We start from the raw sequence: 16,012 nt of genomic DNA, 5'->3' as shown, positions 1-16,012 counted from the left end.
GCTCAGAAACCAATACCTCCAAGTATGGCATTTTGACTTGCTGAACTGAAAAGACCTACGATCTCTTTAACCTTCCCCTATCCTCCACTGTCTCTCCCAAAGAAGCCGAAGTTCCTTTATCTGCCTAGGATCTGGACCCAGCAAGGAGGACAGTTGTTCTTTCTTCTGCTCCCTGTTATCTCATTATCTATTGCAGAAAAGAAGACCCAGCCGTGACCATACCTGAGAAGACAGTATAATGACTGTCTCCAAGGATCATTTAAATTCCAAAGAAAACGATTTGCAAGTTGATCTCTGCTCCCCAGTCCAGTCATTCTTCCTATCAATTATTTATTGCCCCTCAATGGAATTCCTCTTCTACCTGCTCCCATAATCTATATTACCAGGGTACAAGCCCCCATTTTTTTTTCATAACTTTAAGATAATATAGAAATTTCTATAACTCGAAAAGTTTCTATTACTCACTGGGAAGCTGTGTCTTCATTCTGAAGGCTCCTATGTAGACACATTGAATTAATTTGTATGTCTTTTCTCCTCTTGATCAGTCTGCTTCATGCCAGTGATTTTTCAATGAACCTTTAGTGGGTGAATGGCCATAGCCCCCACAGTATGGCAGTGTGAGCAGGATGGTCAAAGCCATGCTTCTCTCCTGCAAGCTGCACTGAAGACAAAACAGGAACCTGGGTAGAACCTTTTTCAGCAAAGAGGTAAGAATTTCTTACCAGCCAGGGGGCCTCTCTCCCTCTGTGCACTCCAGCTGATGAGATGGTAAAAATCACTGGTTGTCTCCTCTACACGGTTTTGATCAATGGGAAAAAAGAATTTGTGTGACAAGTCTTGGGTTGTAGTGACTCTGGTGTACACTGAAAGGACACAAAGATAGATGTGTACCCGCCCCCCACCCGCTACACCCTTGTTCTGCTCTCTAATCTTTGCACATACCAGAGATTTCGTAAGTTCTGTGAGTACCTGGTTTTCTGCACGTACCAGAGATTTTGTTTTGCACATACCAGAGATTTTGTAAGTTCTGAGGCAAGGTCACAAGACGTGTTTAAGTAAGATAAACTCTTGCTGCCATAAACCTGCTCTCCCGCCTCAAAGTTTGAACCAAAATATCAGAAATGGCAGGAACCAATCATAGTTAGCCAAATCGCCTTGTTCAAACACTAGCCAATCATATATCTGATTTGTATAACTCTATGCCCACTTTTCTTAGACTATATAACATTGTTCGGAGCTGAGTGGGGGAGCTCTCCTGCCCGTCTCGTTTCACGAGCGAGGGAGAGTTCCAGGTTCGAACCTGTAATAAAGATCCTTGCTGCTTAGCTTTGACTCTGGACTCTGGTGGTCTTCTTCGGGGAATAAACGGTCTGGGCATAACAAATGGGGGCTCGTCCGGGATTTCCCCCAAGCCCACCAGACCCCCAAGTCAACGGATCTTAATCTGTAGGTAAGCCGGCTTTGTCACTGTCTCTGTCTTTGTCTCTGTCTGTCTCCCTGAAATTTCGCGAAATCCGTAATCTGTAATCTGTATTGGTCTGTTCTGTAAGTGGCACGGTCTTGGCGGACGCGCTAGAAGACAGCCACTCGGGACTGGTGGGAGACGTTCCCCAGTGCCCATCTGGGGGCCTCCATCCTTGGTTGCCCCGTCTGACTCAGGTCGGAAGTCCGACACGCGCTCGCGAAGGCTCATCGTTTCTCACTGTCTGTCCGTTATTGTTAAGTGTTAAGTGTAAGCCCAAAACGAAACATAAAACCTTTTCTTCCCCTTCCAGGACCGGACCTGTCGGATACTCCCCTCTGCTTCACACTCATTTTCGTCCCCCCTTCTCTTTGTAGGAGCAGTCCAAAGATGGGCAACAACCAGAGCACGCCGCTCTCACTCCTTGTTACCAATTTTAAGGATGTGAAGGCTCGGGGGCGTAACTTAAGCGTAGAACTAAAGAAGGGAAAGCTAGTTACTTTCTGCCGTTCGGAGTGGCCCTCTTTCGGCATAGGGTGGCCCTCCGAAGGAACTTTCTGTCTCTCTATTATTACTAAGGTAAAAACTAAGATTTTCCTGCCAGGGCAGTCAGGACATCCTGATCAAATTCCTTATATTCTAGTGTGGCAGGATCTTGTGGAAAACCCACCACCCTGGATAACTCCATTCATCCCTGAGCCCTGAAAAGTCCTAGTAACGCGACCTACAAGACAAAAGACTCCCTCTGCTCCCTCGGCCCCTGTGCTGCCGGACAGCCAGGACCCCCTAACGTTAGAACCCACATTTCCCCCACCATATCCGCACCTTATCCCGCAGGACCCAGTCCCCCAGGGTGGTGCTTCCATAGAGGGAAACCGAGAAGCGGAAGCTGCCGAGAGCGAAAGTAACCTGGGGGGGCCGGCCGGCCGAACACGAGGCCGCGTACAGCGGGACCAAGCTTCCCGACTCCCTGACTCCACTGTAGCCCTGCCTCTCAGAGAAATAGGATCGCTTGATGATACCAGGCTCTCCCGTCTCATGTATTGGCCTTTTTCCACCAGTGATTTATACAATTGGAAGTCCCAAAATGCTCGGTTCTCAGATAATCCCAAAGATCTAACCTCGTTGTTAGACAGTGTCATGTTTACTCACCAGCCGACCTGGGATGACTGTCAACAGCTCCTCTGAATCCTGTTCACAACGGAGGAGCGGGAAAGAATCCAAGCTGAGGCCAGAAAACTGGTTCCAGGAGATGACGGCCAGCCAACTGCAAATCCTGACCTCATTAATGCAGCTTTCCCTTTGACCCGGCCCAGATGGGACTACAACACGGCAGAAGGTAGGGGACGACTGCTCATTTATCGCCAGACTCTAATGGCGGGTCTCCGGGCTGCAGCTCGCAAGCCCACCAATTTGGCTAAAGTATATTCTGTGTTACAAGGTAAGACAGAAAGCCCCGCTGTGTATTTAGAGAGATTAATGGAAGCCTTCAGACAGTTTACCCCTATGGACCCGGAAGCACCGGAAAATCAGGCAGCGGTAGTAATGTCCTTTGTAAACCAGGCAACACCAGATATTAAAAGAAAACTCCAGAAATTAGAAGGTTTAGAGGGAAAGCAGATTCAGGACCTCCTTCAGATGGCCCAGCGAGTTTATAATAATAGGGATACTCCAGAAGAAAAACAGTTCAAGGCAACCAAAGAAATGACCAAAGTCTTAGTAGCAGCTTTCCCCCAGGCAGGAAATGGTCAAAACAGAAAGCAGAAAAAGCAAGGCCCTAGGCAAGGATTAGAAAAAGATCAGTGTGCTTATTGCAAGGAACGTGGCCACTGGATTAAAGACTGCCCAAAGAAACGGAGGCCAGCTAACCCTACCTCCGTACTCGTTACCCAGGACTCTGACTAGGGAGGACAGGGTTCGGACCCCCTCCCCGAACCCAGGGTAACTTTGCAAGTGGAGGGGTCCCCAGTTCGCTTCTTGGTCGATACTGGGGCGGAACGCTCAGTCCTAACCAAACCAATTGGAAAAATGTCTAAGAAAACATCCTGGGTGCACGGGGCCACAGGCATCAAAAAATACCCCTGGACAACCCAGAGGACTGTAGACTTAGGAATGGGAAAAGTCTCCCATTCCTTCCTAGTCATCCCAGAGAGCCCCTGCCCTCTACTAGGGAGGGACTTGCTGACAAAGATGGGGGCCCAAATCCACTTTGAGCCAGAAGGGCCCAAGATAACTGATTCCCAAAACAGGCCAATATCTATCCTGACTGTCACCTTAGAAGATGAGTACCGACTCCATCAAGAGCAAAAGCCCCCCGATCAGGGAATTGACTCTTGGCTCCAGCGTTTCCCTGAAGCGTGGGCAGAAACTGGGGGCTTGGGGCTAGCTAAACATCGACCTGCCATATTTGTGGAAGTTAAGCCAGGGACGGACCCGGTTCGGGTTCGGCAATATCCTATGCCCCTGGAGGCAAGAGAAGGAATTACGCCCCATATCCGCCGACTCCTAGACCAGGGAGTCCTACGGGCTGCCACTCATCCTGGAATACTCCACTGTTACCTGTTCATAAACCCAACAGTACGGACTACAGGCCAGTACAGGATTTAAGAGAAGTTAATAAAAGGGTCATGGACATACATCCCACTGTGCCCAATCCATACACCCTTCTGAGTGCCTTACATCCCAAAAAACAGTGGTATACCGTTCTTGATCTAAAAGACGCTTTCTTCAGCCTTCCTCTGGCTCCCAAAAGTCAAGAACTCTTTGCATTTCAATGGACGGATCCTGAGAGGGGCATCAACGGCCAGCTAACATGGACCAGACTGCCACAAGGGTTCAAGAACTCGCCAACCCTGTTCGATGAAGCCCTTCCTGAAGATCTGGGTGAGTACCGGCGGCAACACCCTGAAATAACTCTTTTGCAATATGTTGATGATCTCTTAATAGCGGCCAGGTCCCCGGAAACTTGTGTTCGAGGGACTGAGGACCTCCTGAAGACTCTGGGGGAGCTAGGCTACCGAGCCTCAGCAACAAAGGCTCAGATCTGCAAGTCGGAGGTAACTTATCTGGGGTACCTATTAAAAGGGGGGCAACGCTGGCTAACCAAAGCCCGAAAGGAAACAGTCCTACGCATCCCTAGACCCCAGTCAACACGGCAAGTGAGAGAATTCCTGGGGTCGGCAGGGTTCTGTAGGTTATGGATACCCGGATTTGCTGAGTTAGCCAAGCCCCTATACCAGGCAACAAAGGAACGGCAGCCCTTCAATTGGACGGAAGAGGCTGAGCTGGCCTTTCAGCAAATCAAAACTGCCTTGTTATCAGCCCCCGCGATGGGGCTCCCTGATGTCTCCAAGCCCTTCCACTTATACGTGGATGAAAGTAAGGGTGTTGCAAAAGCCGTGTTAACACAGTACCTAGGCCCCTGGCAGAGGCCAGTTGCCTATTTGTCAAAAAAATTAGATTCAGTGGCTGCTGGCTGGCCACCCTGCCTCCGGATAATCGCGGCGACCGCCCTAATGGTCTGAGACGCTGATAAACTTATCATGGGGCAAGAGTTGCGCGTTATAACCCCGCATGCCATTGAAGGCGTCCTCCGGCAGCCGCCGGACCGATGGATGAGTAACGCCCGGCTCACCCACTATCAAGGACTGCTGTTAAACCCCCTCAGAATAACTTTTCTGCCCCCAACCTCTTTAAACCCTGCTTCACTGCTGCCAAATCCAGACTTGGACGCCCCGTCCCATGAGTGCACTGAGATACTGGCTCAGGTGCATGGGGTGCGGGAGGACCTGCAAGATCGTCCGCTCCCCGACACAGAACTCACCTGGTTCACTGATGACAGCAGCTATGTCCACCAAGGCCAGCGGTATGCAGGAGCGGCTGTAACGTCAGAGACTGAGGTAATCTGGGCGGAACCCTTGCCTCCAGGGACATCGGCCCAAAGAGCCGAACTGATAGCCCTTACACAGGCCCTCACCCTAGGGGCAGAGAAAAAACTAACAGTATACACGGATAGCCACTATGCTTTCGCTACTGCACACATACATGGGGCCATCTACAGAGAAAGGGGACTATTAACGGCCGAAGGCAAAGAAATAAAAAACAAGCAAGAGATCCTAGCTCTATTAACTGCTTTGTGGAAACCAAAGAAATTGGCTATAGTACATTGCCCTGGGCATCAGAAACCAACTACGCCAATTGCTCGAGGCAACTTCTTAGCCGACCAAACCGCAAGGAGCATAGCAAAAGCTCCCAGTCAGCTCCTCGCGCTCCAGCTCCCCGATCCTGGCCCGCGAAATTTGCCATGTTTTCCCGACTATACCGAACAGGATCGCAAATGGATGAACACGCTTCCCCTAAAACAGGTTAAAAATGGGTGGTGGACTGATATAAATGACCAAACCATCCTACCAGAAAAATTAGGACGGCAGGTGTTGGAACACATCCACCGGACAACCCACCTGGGTGCCCGGCGAATGATGGACTTAATCAGGCACACCAAGTTTAGAATCAGGCGCATAGCTGAACTGGCCAGCGATATCACAACAAATTGCAAAGCCTGCCAACTAAACAACGCTTGCCCCCAAACCCAGACCACCGCAGGAATTAGGTGTAGAGGAACTAGGCCTGGTATCTATTGGGAAATAGACTTTACTGAGATAAAGCCTGGAAAATATGGGTATCAGTACTTACTTGTCTTTGTAGATACTTTTTCAGGATGGACAGAAGCGTTCCCAACTAAGAGAGAAACTGCTCAGGTTGTAGCAAAGAAAATTTTGGAAGAAATCCTCCCCAGGTATGGCTTTCCCGTCCAAATAGGGTCAAACAATGGACCAGCCTTCGTTGCTAAGGTAAGTCAGGATTTGGCTTCCATTCTGGGGGCAAATTGGAAATTACATTGTGCTTATAGGCCCCAAAGCTCAGGACAGGTAGAAAGGATGAATCGGACTCTGAAGGAGACCTTAACTAAATTGACCATGGAGACTGGCGCTAATTGGGTAGTACTTCTCCCCTACGCTCTGTTCCGGGCCCGAAATACCCATTACAGACTAGGCCTCACACCATATGAAATCATGTATGGCAGACCCCCACCCCTGGTCCCCAGTCTAAAAGATGACTTACTCAAACCTGAAACTGAAAATGTCTCTGAGCTCCTGTTCTCCTTACAAGCCTTACAGAAAATTCACCAGGAAATTTGGCCCAGACTACGAGAACTGTACGAGGCAGGACCTCCGCCGACGCCTCATCCGTTCCAGCCGGCAGACTGGGTCCTAGTCAAGCGCCACCGGCAAGAAACTCTTCAACCCAGGTGGAAAGGACCACTGCAAGTACACCTGACTACTCCCACAGCTCTCAAAGTAGAAGGCATCGCTTCGTGGATCCACTACACACACGTCAAACCAGTGGACCCAACATCCGACCTTCTCGAGCCGTCTGGAGCACCGGTTACATGGACCGTAGACAAAGCTAAGAACAATCCCTTAAAGCTAACCCTGCGCCGTCATCCCCATAGCCGTAACCATGTCTAGCTTACCTATGCTTTTATGCCTTATGCATCTGACTCTCCTCACTGCTGCGCCGTCTAATCCCTATGTCTGGAGGTTCTGGCTCTATGAGAACAAAACTCACCCCGGGGAAACCCCCCAAGCGGGTAAACTGCTAGCTAGCACAGACTGCCCCCCCTCAGGGTGTAATACTATAGTTTACCTTAATTTCACTAGGTTCCAGATTGCCCAACCATCAATACCCATGATCTGTTTTGAATATGATCAAACTGAATATAATTGTAAAAATTATTGGTGGCACCAGAGTGCAGGTTGCCCATATAGCTACTGTAAGACGCACGCTGTCCGATACTGGAGAGAATGACAAGGGTGGTATTTTTACAAAACTGAGTCTCCCGTCACTTACACTTGGATAATTAGAGACCCATGGGACTCTCGGTGGACAACCCCACAACATGGGGGAGTATATTACTCATCAACTAGTACCTGGCCCAGTAGCCATTTATATCTGTGGAGAAGTCTAGTCCAGATTCAACCCTTAATCCACACACAAATCCACAGGCAAGAAACCAAGCTATCACAAGACTTGCAGCCCTTCTCCTGGCTAACTCTATTACGGGAAGGGCTAGCATTCGCCAACCTCACTGGTTTAGGCGACCTGTCCTCTTGCTTTATGTGTGCAACCCTAGGAAGACCACCATTAACGGCTGTTCCTCTATCCTCCCCTCCCACAAACTATACAGGTTTTAACTTATCGATAGTCACGATACCCGATGTAGCCCTGTACCGTGACCCATACCAAGAGAAATACCCTTATTGTTATTCGGCATTTAGCAACAGCCTCTGTAACCAATCGGCTACATACCCTAATAGTCCCATATATGCTCCCCCTGGTGTGTTCTTCTGGTGTAATATGACTCTGTTAAAAACTCTGTCCAAAAGCATCTCTGACGGACAGTTGTGTATCCCTGTTACCCTAGTTCCCCGACTGACACTGCTAACCCCGGCAGAGTTCATAGGCTGGGCAGGGACCGCCCCAACTAAAACTGCGCGACATAGACGAGCAGTTTTTCTACCACTAATTGCCGGAATATCCTTAACCACCTCTGTCGTCGCAGCGGGGTTAGCAGGAGGGGCCCTACAACACTCCATGATAGAAAACGACAAGCTGTTACAACAATTCTCTGTTGCTATGGAAGACTCCGCCTATTCCCTAGCCTCCCTTCAGCGGCGGCTCACCTCCCTAGCACAGGTCACCCTTCAAAACCGCAGAGCCTTAGACTTACTCACGGCTGAGAAAGGAGGTACCTGTATGTTCCTCAAAGAAGAATGCTGTTTCTATATAAATGAGTCAGGGTTAGTTGAGGAAAGAGTCCAACGCCTACACGAACTAAGCTTAGAAATGAAAAAGCAACAATTCACTACAGCCGCTAACAATTGGTGGAGTTCTTCAATGTTTTCCCTTCTGGCACCCCTTTTAGGCCCCCTAATGTCTTTACTACTTCTATTCACTATAGGCCCCTGTGTGGTAAATAAAATTTTACAATTTGTCAGAGAAAGGTTTGATACCATCCAACTAATGGTCCTCCGTAGCCATCACCAGCCTCTCCTGCACCCAGAAAGTGAGGCTATATTATAAGACTCTGGAAATCCAAGATTGGACATCCAGTTACTTATGAGAAGGGAGAAATGAAAGGACACAAAGATAGATGTGTACCCGCCCCCCACCCGCTACACCCTTGTTCTGCTCTCTAATCTTTGCACATACCAGAGATTTCGTAAGTTCTGTGAGTACCTGGTTTTCTGCACGTACCAGAGATTTTGTTTTGCACATACCAGAGATTTTGTAAGTTCTGAGGCAAGGTCACAAGACGTGTTTAAGTAAGATAAACTCTTGCTGCCATAAACCTGCTCTCCCGCCTCAAAGTTTGAACCAAAATATCAGAAATGGCAGGAACCAATCATAGTTAGCCAAATCGCCTTGTTCAAACACTAGCCAATCATATATCTGATTTGTATAACTCTATGCCCACTTTTCTTAGACTATATAACATTGTTCGGAGCTGAGTGGGGGAGCTCTCCTGCCCGTCTCGTTTCACGAGCGAGGGAGAGTTCCAGGTTCGAACCTGTAATAAAGATCCTTGCTGCTTAGCTTTGACTCTGGACTCTGGTGGTCTTCTTCGGGGAATAAACGGTCTGGGCATAACACACTTGGTACTTGTGGTATGAATATTCATACTGTTTGACCCACTTCCCCATTTCCTCTCAGAAATAGCTTTTTCTGTTGCTCTTTTCCTTTGTCTTTTTCTTTCTGTGTTTTTCTGTCATTAAGAGGGGTACCGTAGGGGAGAACATGAGCCTTTAAACCCACTGTTCAAGGCCCTGCAGACTGGTCAGTTTTCACAGTTCTATGTTGGCATCTGTAAAGACAAACTTTGCTGTAGGTTTCAGAAATAAAAATCAGATGAGAGTCCCCTCTCATCTTGTTTTAAGGCCTTGAGAGCTTTGCCTTGTGACTAGATGGGGATACCCTCTCTTTGTCTCTGCCATTTGGAATGCATGAATTTTTTTTTAATTTTAACTTTTATTTTTGACACAAGATCTCCTTCTGTCAACCAGGCTGGAGTGCAGTGGTGTGGTCATGACTCACTGCAGCTTTGACCTCATCGGTTCAAGTGAGCCTTCCACCTCAGCTCCCCAAGTAGTTTCAACTACGGGCACATCCACAATGCCTGGTTAATTTTTTTGATTTTTGGTGGAGATGGTATCTCATTATGTGGCCCAGGCTGGTCTTGAACTCCTGGGCTCAATGTTGGAGGTGGGGCCTCATGGGAGGTGATTGGATCCTGCCTCAGCCTCCCACAGTGCTGGGATTACAGGCATTATTACACTGTGCCCAGGAGGAGGGCATGAATTTTTGGGTTCATATCAGGGGACTAGTCTGAAAGGATTGGGAGTCCAAGACATGTAATATTTTAAGCAGCATACTCTTCACCTCAAGTGTCTCAAGCTCTTAGGGGAGTTTTGTCTTGAAAGGTTCCGTCTCTATGGGGCTTCTGTTGTATAAAACAAAAAGTATCTGAGATAGGTCTCAATCAATTTAGAAGTTTATTTTGCCAAGGTTAAGGACATCCTTGGAAGAAATAAACATAAAATCACAGAAAGAGTCTGTGATCTGTGCCTTTCTCTAACTGTGAGTTTGAGGGCTTCAGTTTTTAAAAGGGAAAAGTGGGCTGGAGGGGAAAAAGGGAGGGTATAGTAATCCACATGTTGCAAGAGAAAAGGAGCAGGTAGGGGAATTTATGTATTCAATTTATGTATACAATTATGTATTTATCTCATGATCAGTAAATCAGCACTTTACATAAGATAAGGTGAACATAGAGTAGCTGCCTGTGGAGATGATTAACATTTTATCTGCAGCTATCTGCTTAGGAGCAAAAAAAGCAAGGCAACCTCTTACATGACTCAGCTTTCAGGATAATGTTTTTCTTTTGGCATAATGAATTAGGGCCCCAAGTATTTATTCTCCTTTCACACTGTCTTTTGTTATTTTAAGTCTATTTCTGAGAGTAAGTTTTTGATGATCATGGGGACTGCCTCCTCGAAGCCCTCTCCAGGAATACCTCTTGCTTATGTAGAAAGAAACCTGGAAAATTACTACCTGGGCTTTCAAGAGGCTTTTGCATTGAGTTACTATCGGAACTAAGTACACCATTGAAAATAAAAAACATTTTATACATTTCTTATTCTAAATAATTAATGGGAAAAACAGAAATTTTAAAAGGACATATACTAGTATCATGGCTAGCCTTAGAAATTCTCTTGATAGCTGGGCGCGGTGGCTCAAGCCTGTAATCCCAGCACTTTGGGAGGCCAAGACGGGTGGATCACAAGGTCAGGAGATCGAGACCATCCTGGCTAACCTGGCGAAACCCCGTCTCTACTAAAAAAATACAAAAAACTAGCTGGGCGAGGTGGTGGGCGCCTGTAGTCCCAGCTACTCGGGAGGCTGAGGCAGGAGAATGGCGTGAACCTGGGAGGCGGAGCTTGCAGTGAGCTGAGATCTGGCCACTGCACTCCAGCCTGGGTGACAAAGCAAGACTCCGTCTTAAAAAAAAAAAAAATTCTCTTGATAAAATTAAAAAACTGAAAAAAAAACTTTTGACCTAAAAGTTAAAATCATTTGCAAGTTCAAAACTGCCTGCTCTAGATTCCTTCCGGGAAGATCAGTGGAGATCACTTGATATGGTTTGGGTATTTGTCCTCTCAAATCGCATGTTGAATGTGATTCTCAATGTTGGAGGTGGGATCTGGTGGGGGGTGATTGGATTATAGGAGCAGATCCCTCATGAATAGTTTAGCACCATTCCCTTGGTGATAAGTGAGTTCTTAGTTTATGTAAGATCTGGTTGTTTAAGAGTCTAGGACCTCTTTTCTTTCTCTCTCTTTCTCTCACTCTTGGCATATGACATGGCCAAGAGAAGGCTCCCTATCACTTTTTATCATCATTGTAAGTTTCCTGAGGCCTAACCAGAAGTAGATGCCAGCACGATGCTTCCTTTAAAGCCCGCAGAGCCATGAGCCAATCAAACCTCTTTTCTTTATAAATTACCCAGGCTCAGGTATTTCTTTATAGCAACGCAAATACAGGTTAACACACCACCCCATGCTATAGTACAGTAGCTAAGTTTCTCCCATTTGACTAATGCTGCATGGGTTCAATACCCAGCCAGGGAATTAGTCTTTTCTGGTTTGATATTTCTGTGGCTTTCGCCATTTATTGATCTTTTTTCCTTCCATGGACAGTTTCTGATTTCTTGTCCTGCGTTTTCCTTTCTCTGAGCTATCTTTAGGGTGATTCTGGATCGTGTAAAAATTGTTTGCCACCTCTTTGGAGATAACTTGTGCACCCATGATTAAGTCATAATTTTGGTTGAGATGCTTAGAAAGATACCTTTGGTAAAGAAACTCAAAAGCCAAAAATATCAGCTGTTGTCCTGGCTAAAATCTGGTAACAGGAGACTTGAAAGAATTGTTTTTTTAAAGAGCTCTGTGGCTAAAAATCAGCTTAATTAAAAGCTGATATTCAAGTGTTCTCTCTCTCTCTCTGTCTCTCTTTCTCTATAAACATATACACATATATATACACGTGTGTGTGTGTATTTAAAAGGCCTTATACTTTTCTTCCCTTTTTTTTCTATTTTTGGGAATTTTTTTTTTTCAGATGACTGGAACCTTTTTAAAGAACCTATGTGTTTGGTTTCTATGTTCACTTCTTTTTTTTAAGAATTGTTCTTCAAGTTAGTTTTATTTCACCCTATTCTTCATATATTGTAAATTCTAACAGTCCAAGAACCCTTAAGAAAAACATAAAAAGGTGCCACAGACTCCTTTTCGGGAGCAGCTGCTTTTTTTCCTCAGGGAATCCCAAGCTGTAAATGGACATAGTCCTCTCAGATCTAAAACTGTTCTTTCTGGATTGTGTTATGTGGTCTTTTTGGCTTTTGGGGGGTACCAGAAATTACTTTGCATGATGCAAAAATAACCTTGGTGTGTGTAATAGTTAAGTAAGAGATGCACTCTTAGAGATGGCTCGTGGTAGTTACTTATAGTGAATGGTTATTACTCCAAGGTGCTACTTATTTTGTGGCACACTTGGAGGGGAAAAAAGGTGCTTTTGGGTGTTTAAAAGCTATGTAAACACCCTCACTCTCCAATAAGGGATAAGACTCCTGTGGGGGATGGGCTGATCAGAGTGGGCTGATTAGTGTTGAGTTGTCCACCAATCTTGGGAGAATGTCCCTGCAGTGAAGTGTATTATAAAAGCATTGCACGTTCACATTCCACTGTACTCCCCTCTTTTTGGGGACCCGAGATTCAATGTAAAATGGGATCCTTGATTTTGGGGCATCTGTGTTCTGCTTTCCAGCTTTGCCTACTTGTTACGTATTTAAACATTAAAGCTGCATGCTTTCCTGGCCCTTTCCTTACCGAAAACCAGTTATCTACATAGGGAATAAGTTAAGTTAAAAAGCCAAAATAGAGGCAGAGCACAGTGGCTCACATCTGTAATCCCAGCACTTTAGGAGGTCAAGGTGGGAGAATCACATGAAGCCAGATGTTTGAGACCACCCTGGGCAACATAGTGAGACCCCACCTTTAGCAAAAAAAAATTAAAAATAACTGGGCTTGGTGGCATGCCCTGTGGTCTTATAACCAAAATGGAGGCTCAGCTGCTCACTGCCAACATAGTCCATTTAATAAGGGTGAGGTCTGGTATAAAGAAAGCGATATTTTATTCCGAAGCTAGCTTAGGGGAAGAAGTCATAAGACTTCTTGCCTAAGGGTACCACTTTTCTTTTGGATCAGAAAGCAAGCACTTTTAAAGGGGGCTTAGCATTAATGGCACAAGGGGTGGGGGGAAGTGAGCAGGTGAGGGGTTGGCAATGTTAGCTTAGTGCCCTATCTACCAGGTGATCAAGCCAGTGACTGTTGGTGTCTCCATGGGCAGGCATACTTTGGGTTGTAAATTGACTGTTATCTCTCCAAGCAACCTCCTGGTGGGTGAGGTTTCCTTTCCGGAGCTCCTAAGCATATAGTTAGGTGAATTTGCCCTGTAGGGAATGTCTGGTGAAGGAGGGGTAAAAGGCTATTCAAATTTAGAAATTTGCATTTCTAAAGGACTAAGTAAAAAGTGGGGACAAGGAGGAAAAAGAGAAGAAGAGAGGAAAAAATAATTAAACTATTTCTTAGGAAAATGGGAGTAGTTGGTTACAGTTCCCCACTGCCAAGTTCCCTTCCATCTCTGTGAAATTGGGGTACTGTATTTATTCTGGCTACTTCCTGCTGAAAGACGGTGTAGTTATTGGGTGTTGGTATGGAATTGATCTGTTTGGATTTGGAAATATTTACGAATACCTGGACTTTGCAGATGATATTTGTTGGACCATTATGGTGCAAGGTCTGGAAAGTCTCTGGGGAAAGTCCGTCTTGCATTCCCATACGGAGGGTGCAGCAGCATTGAACTGCACAACAGAGGGACATGCTTATCCTTGAAATCAGGGCCAATGTTACAGCCAGCTTTTGCTACCAGGATGGTACTGATCTGAGTCAGGACAATAATCACTGGTCTAGTGACAATGTGGAGTCAGACATAGCTTTGATTTGTTGGGATGTGTCTTGCAGGGCTATCTGAGACATTTCCCAAATTTACTGGGATGTGTACACAGCAGTTAGTCTTAACTATCATATAGGTTGCCCACTGCCCGTCATAATTGGATATAATGACAGGTTGGCTAAATATGTATTTAACAGGTTCCAGGAAGAGCTATGAATACTCATGAACCTAGTCATAAGCACTGTCTAGTTCTTGAGAATGGATCAGGTTAGTTAAATAGTTGCGTCCCATCCCGGAGGTGGCATTGCAGATGGGCTAGGCCTCTACATGTGATGAAGGCAAACAGATTATTAATAAGAGGCATTTCTATGGAGACAGAAGAAAAACAAAGGTTAACACTGAGCACAATTTATTCAGATGTTAGACTCAAAGCATCTTTAGTTACAGAGGAGGAAGGCTGTGGTAGTCTGACATGTCTTTCTCATCTCTATTACAAGGAATAATGCAGTAGTAATTTCATTGATTCCAAGCCAGAAAAATCTGAAAGCAATAATTTGGGACTTGAAGGCTGGATGGAATTCAGGATTCAGTCCAAATTGCAGAAAATAAAAACTCACAAACAGTGAACACAACTAGACTCTAACAACAGGTGTACTATGGGTTTTTTTCTAAAACATATATTTTTCTCTCTAATTATTTTTACTAAAGACAAGTCATTGTAGAACCAATTTATTTGCATAATAAATTTCAGTCTTATATGTGGCCTGAATATTTGCATAAAGTATAACAAGAATAATTACTTGCCACGTAGACTCTTTCTAAAATTGGCTTCGCTGGTAGTGTTTGATTCCTTTATTCCATAAGGAATCTCAGATTAGATTTTTAAAGCCTTGAGCCCAGTCATGGAGTTATCTGTACCTGCAAATACCTATATGAGTTGGGGGAATTCCTCTCCTTAAGACCTCAAGATAATTTGGGGCTCCTGGACCTGTCAGAAGGTGACATTCTTTATTTACCACAGGTGAGGACTCTATACAAGGACTGTGTAGACAAGGTATGAGGCCAATTTTCCCAAGGGGCTTTTATTGGCTCTGTAAGTCAACTTTGATTCCTTAAAGCAGTTTGTTTATACCTGAAAGTATGCCACTCTAGTCAAAACCTTGGTAAAATAACCAGGGTCTCCAATGGTGTCTTGTTACAACAGAAAAAAGATTCTTATTGAACTTGTGCAAACAACTATACTGCCATAAATTAAGTATACTTACAAATCGTTTTCAAATTCTAAGGAAACCAGGTAGAGAGAAAGAAATAGGCTCTAAATTTTGCTCACAAGAGTGTACTTTACCCAATTGTTAAAAGCTGCAAACAGTACAAAAGACAAAAAGTTTTCTGAACTCTGTAAAACAAAAGAAGTAGCATGTTTCAAACAAAAAGTCATAAAAAGACTATTTTGGTCTTCCATGTAATTAACTCCTGTTCTGCTTGACATTTATGAACACATTAACTCTCCATGGGAGTCTTGGAAGTTTTTCCCTCTATTCTAATTTCACAATTTTCAAAGTTATCAGAAACCTAGATTCCAGGGCACTTTTCAGAGTCCTATAGCTGATTATAAAACTGCCTTTGAAAAGAATCAGAGTGAAATAACAATTGGCAACTGCATACAGAGGGGTTTGAGCCTCCCTTTCCTCTGGGGATTGCCAGCTCTCTCCCTGAGCCTAACAAATAACTTGGCTCACTGCCACTCAGGCCTGCAAAGTGAGTGCCAGGCCACCAGGTCCTGAAGAGTACTGGGGCAAGGGGGCTGCTCATGGCAGGGTCAGGGGAGGGGCTGCCCAGGCCAGGTGAGGGGCTAAAGGCTCAGAACAGCTATGGTTAAAGTCTGATCACCTTATGGCACAAAATAATTTAACTTAACAATTATAA

This window comes from Macaca fascicularis, chromosome 3, assembly GCF_037993035.2.
Source record: "Macaca fascicularis isolate 582-1 chromosome 3, T2T-MFA8v1.1".
Classification (NCBI taxonomy): domain Eukaryota; kingdom Metazoa; phylum Chordata; class Mammalia; order Primates; family Cercopithecidae; genus Macaca; species Macaca fascicularis.
Note: the sequence above shows the minus strand (reverse complement) of the source record.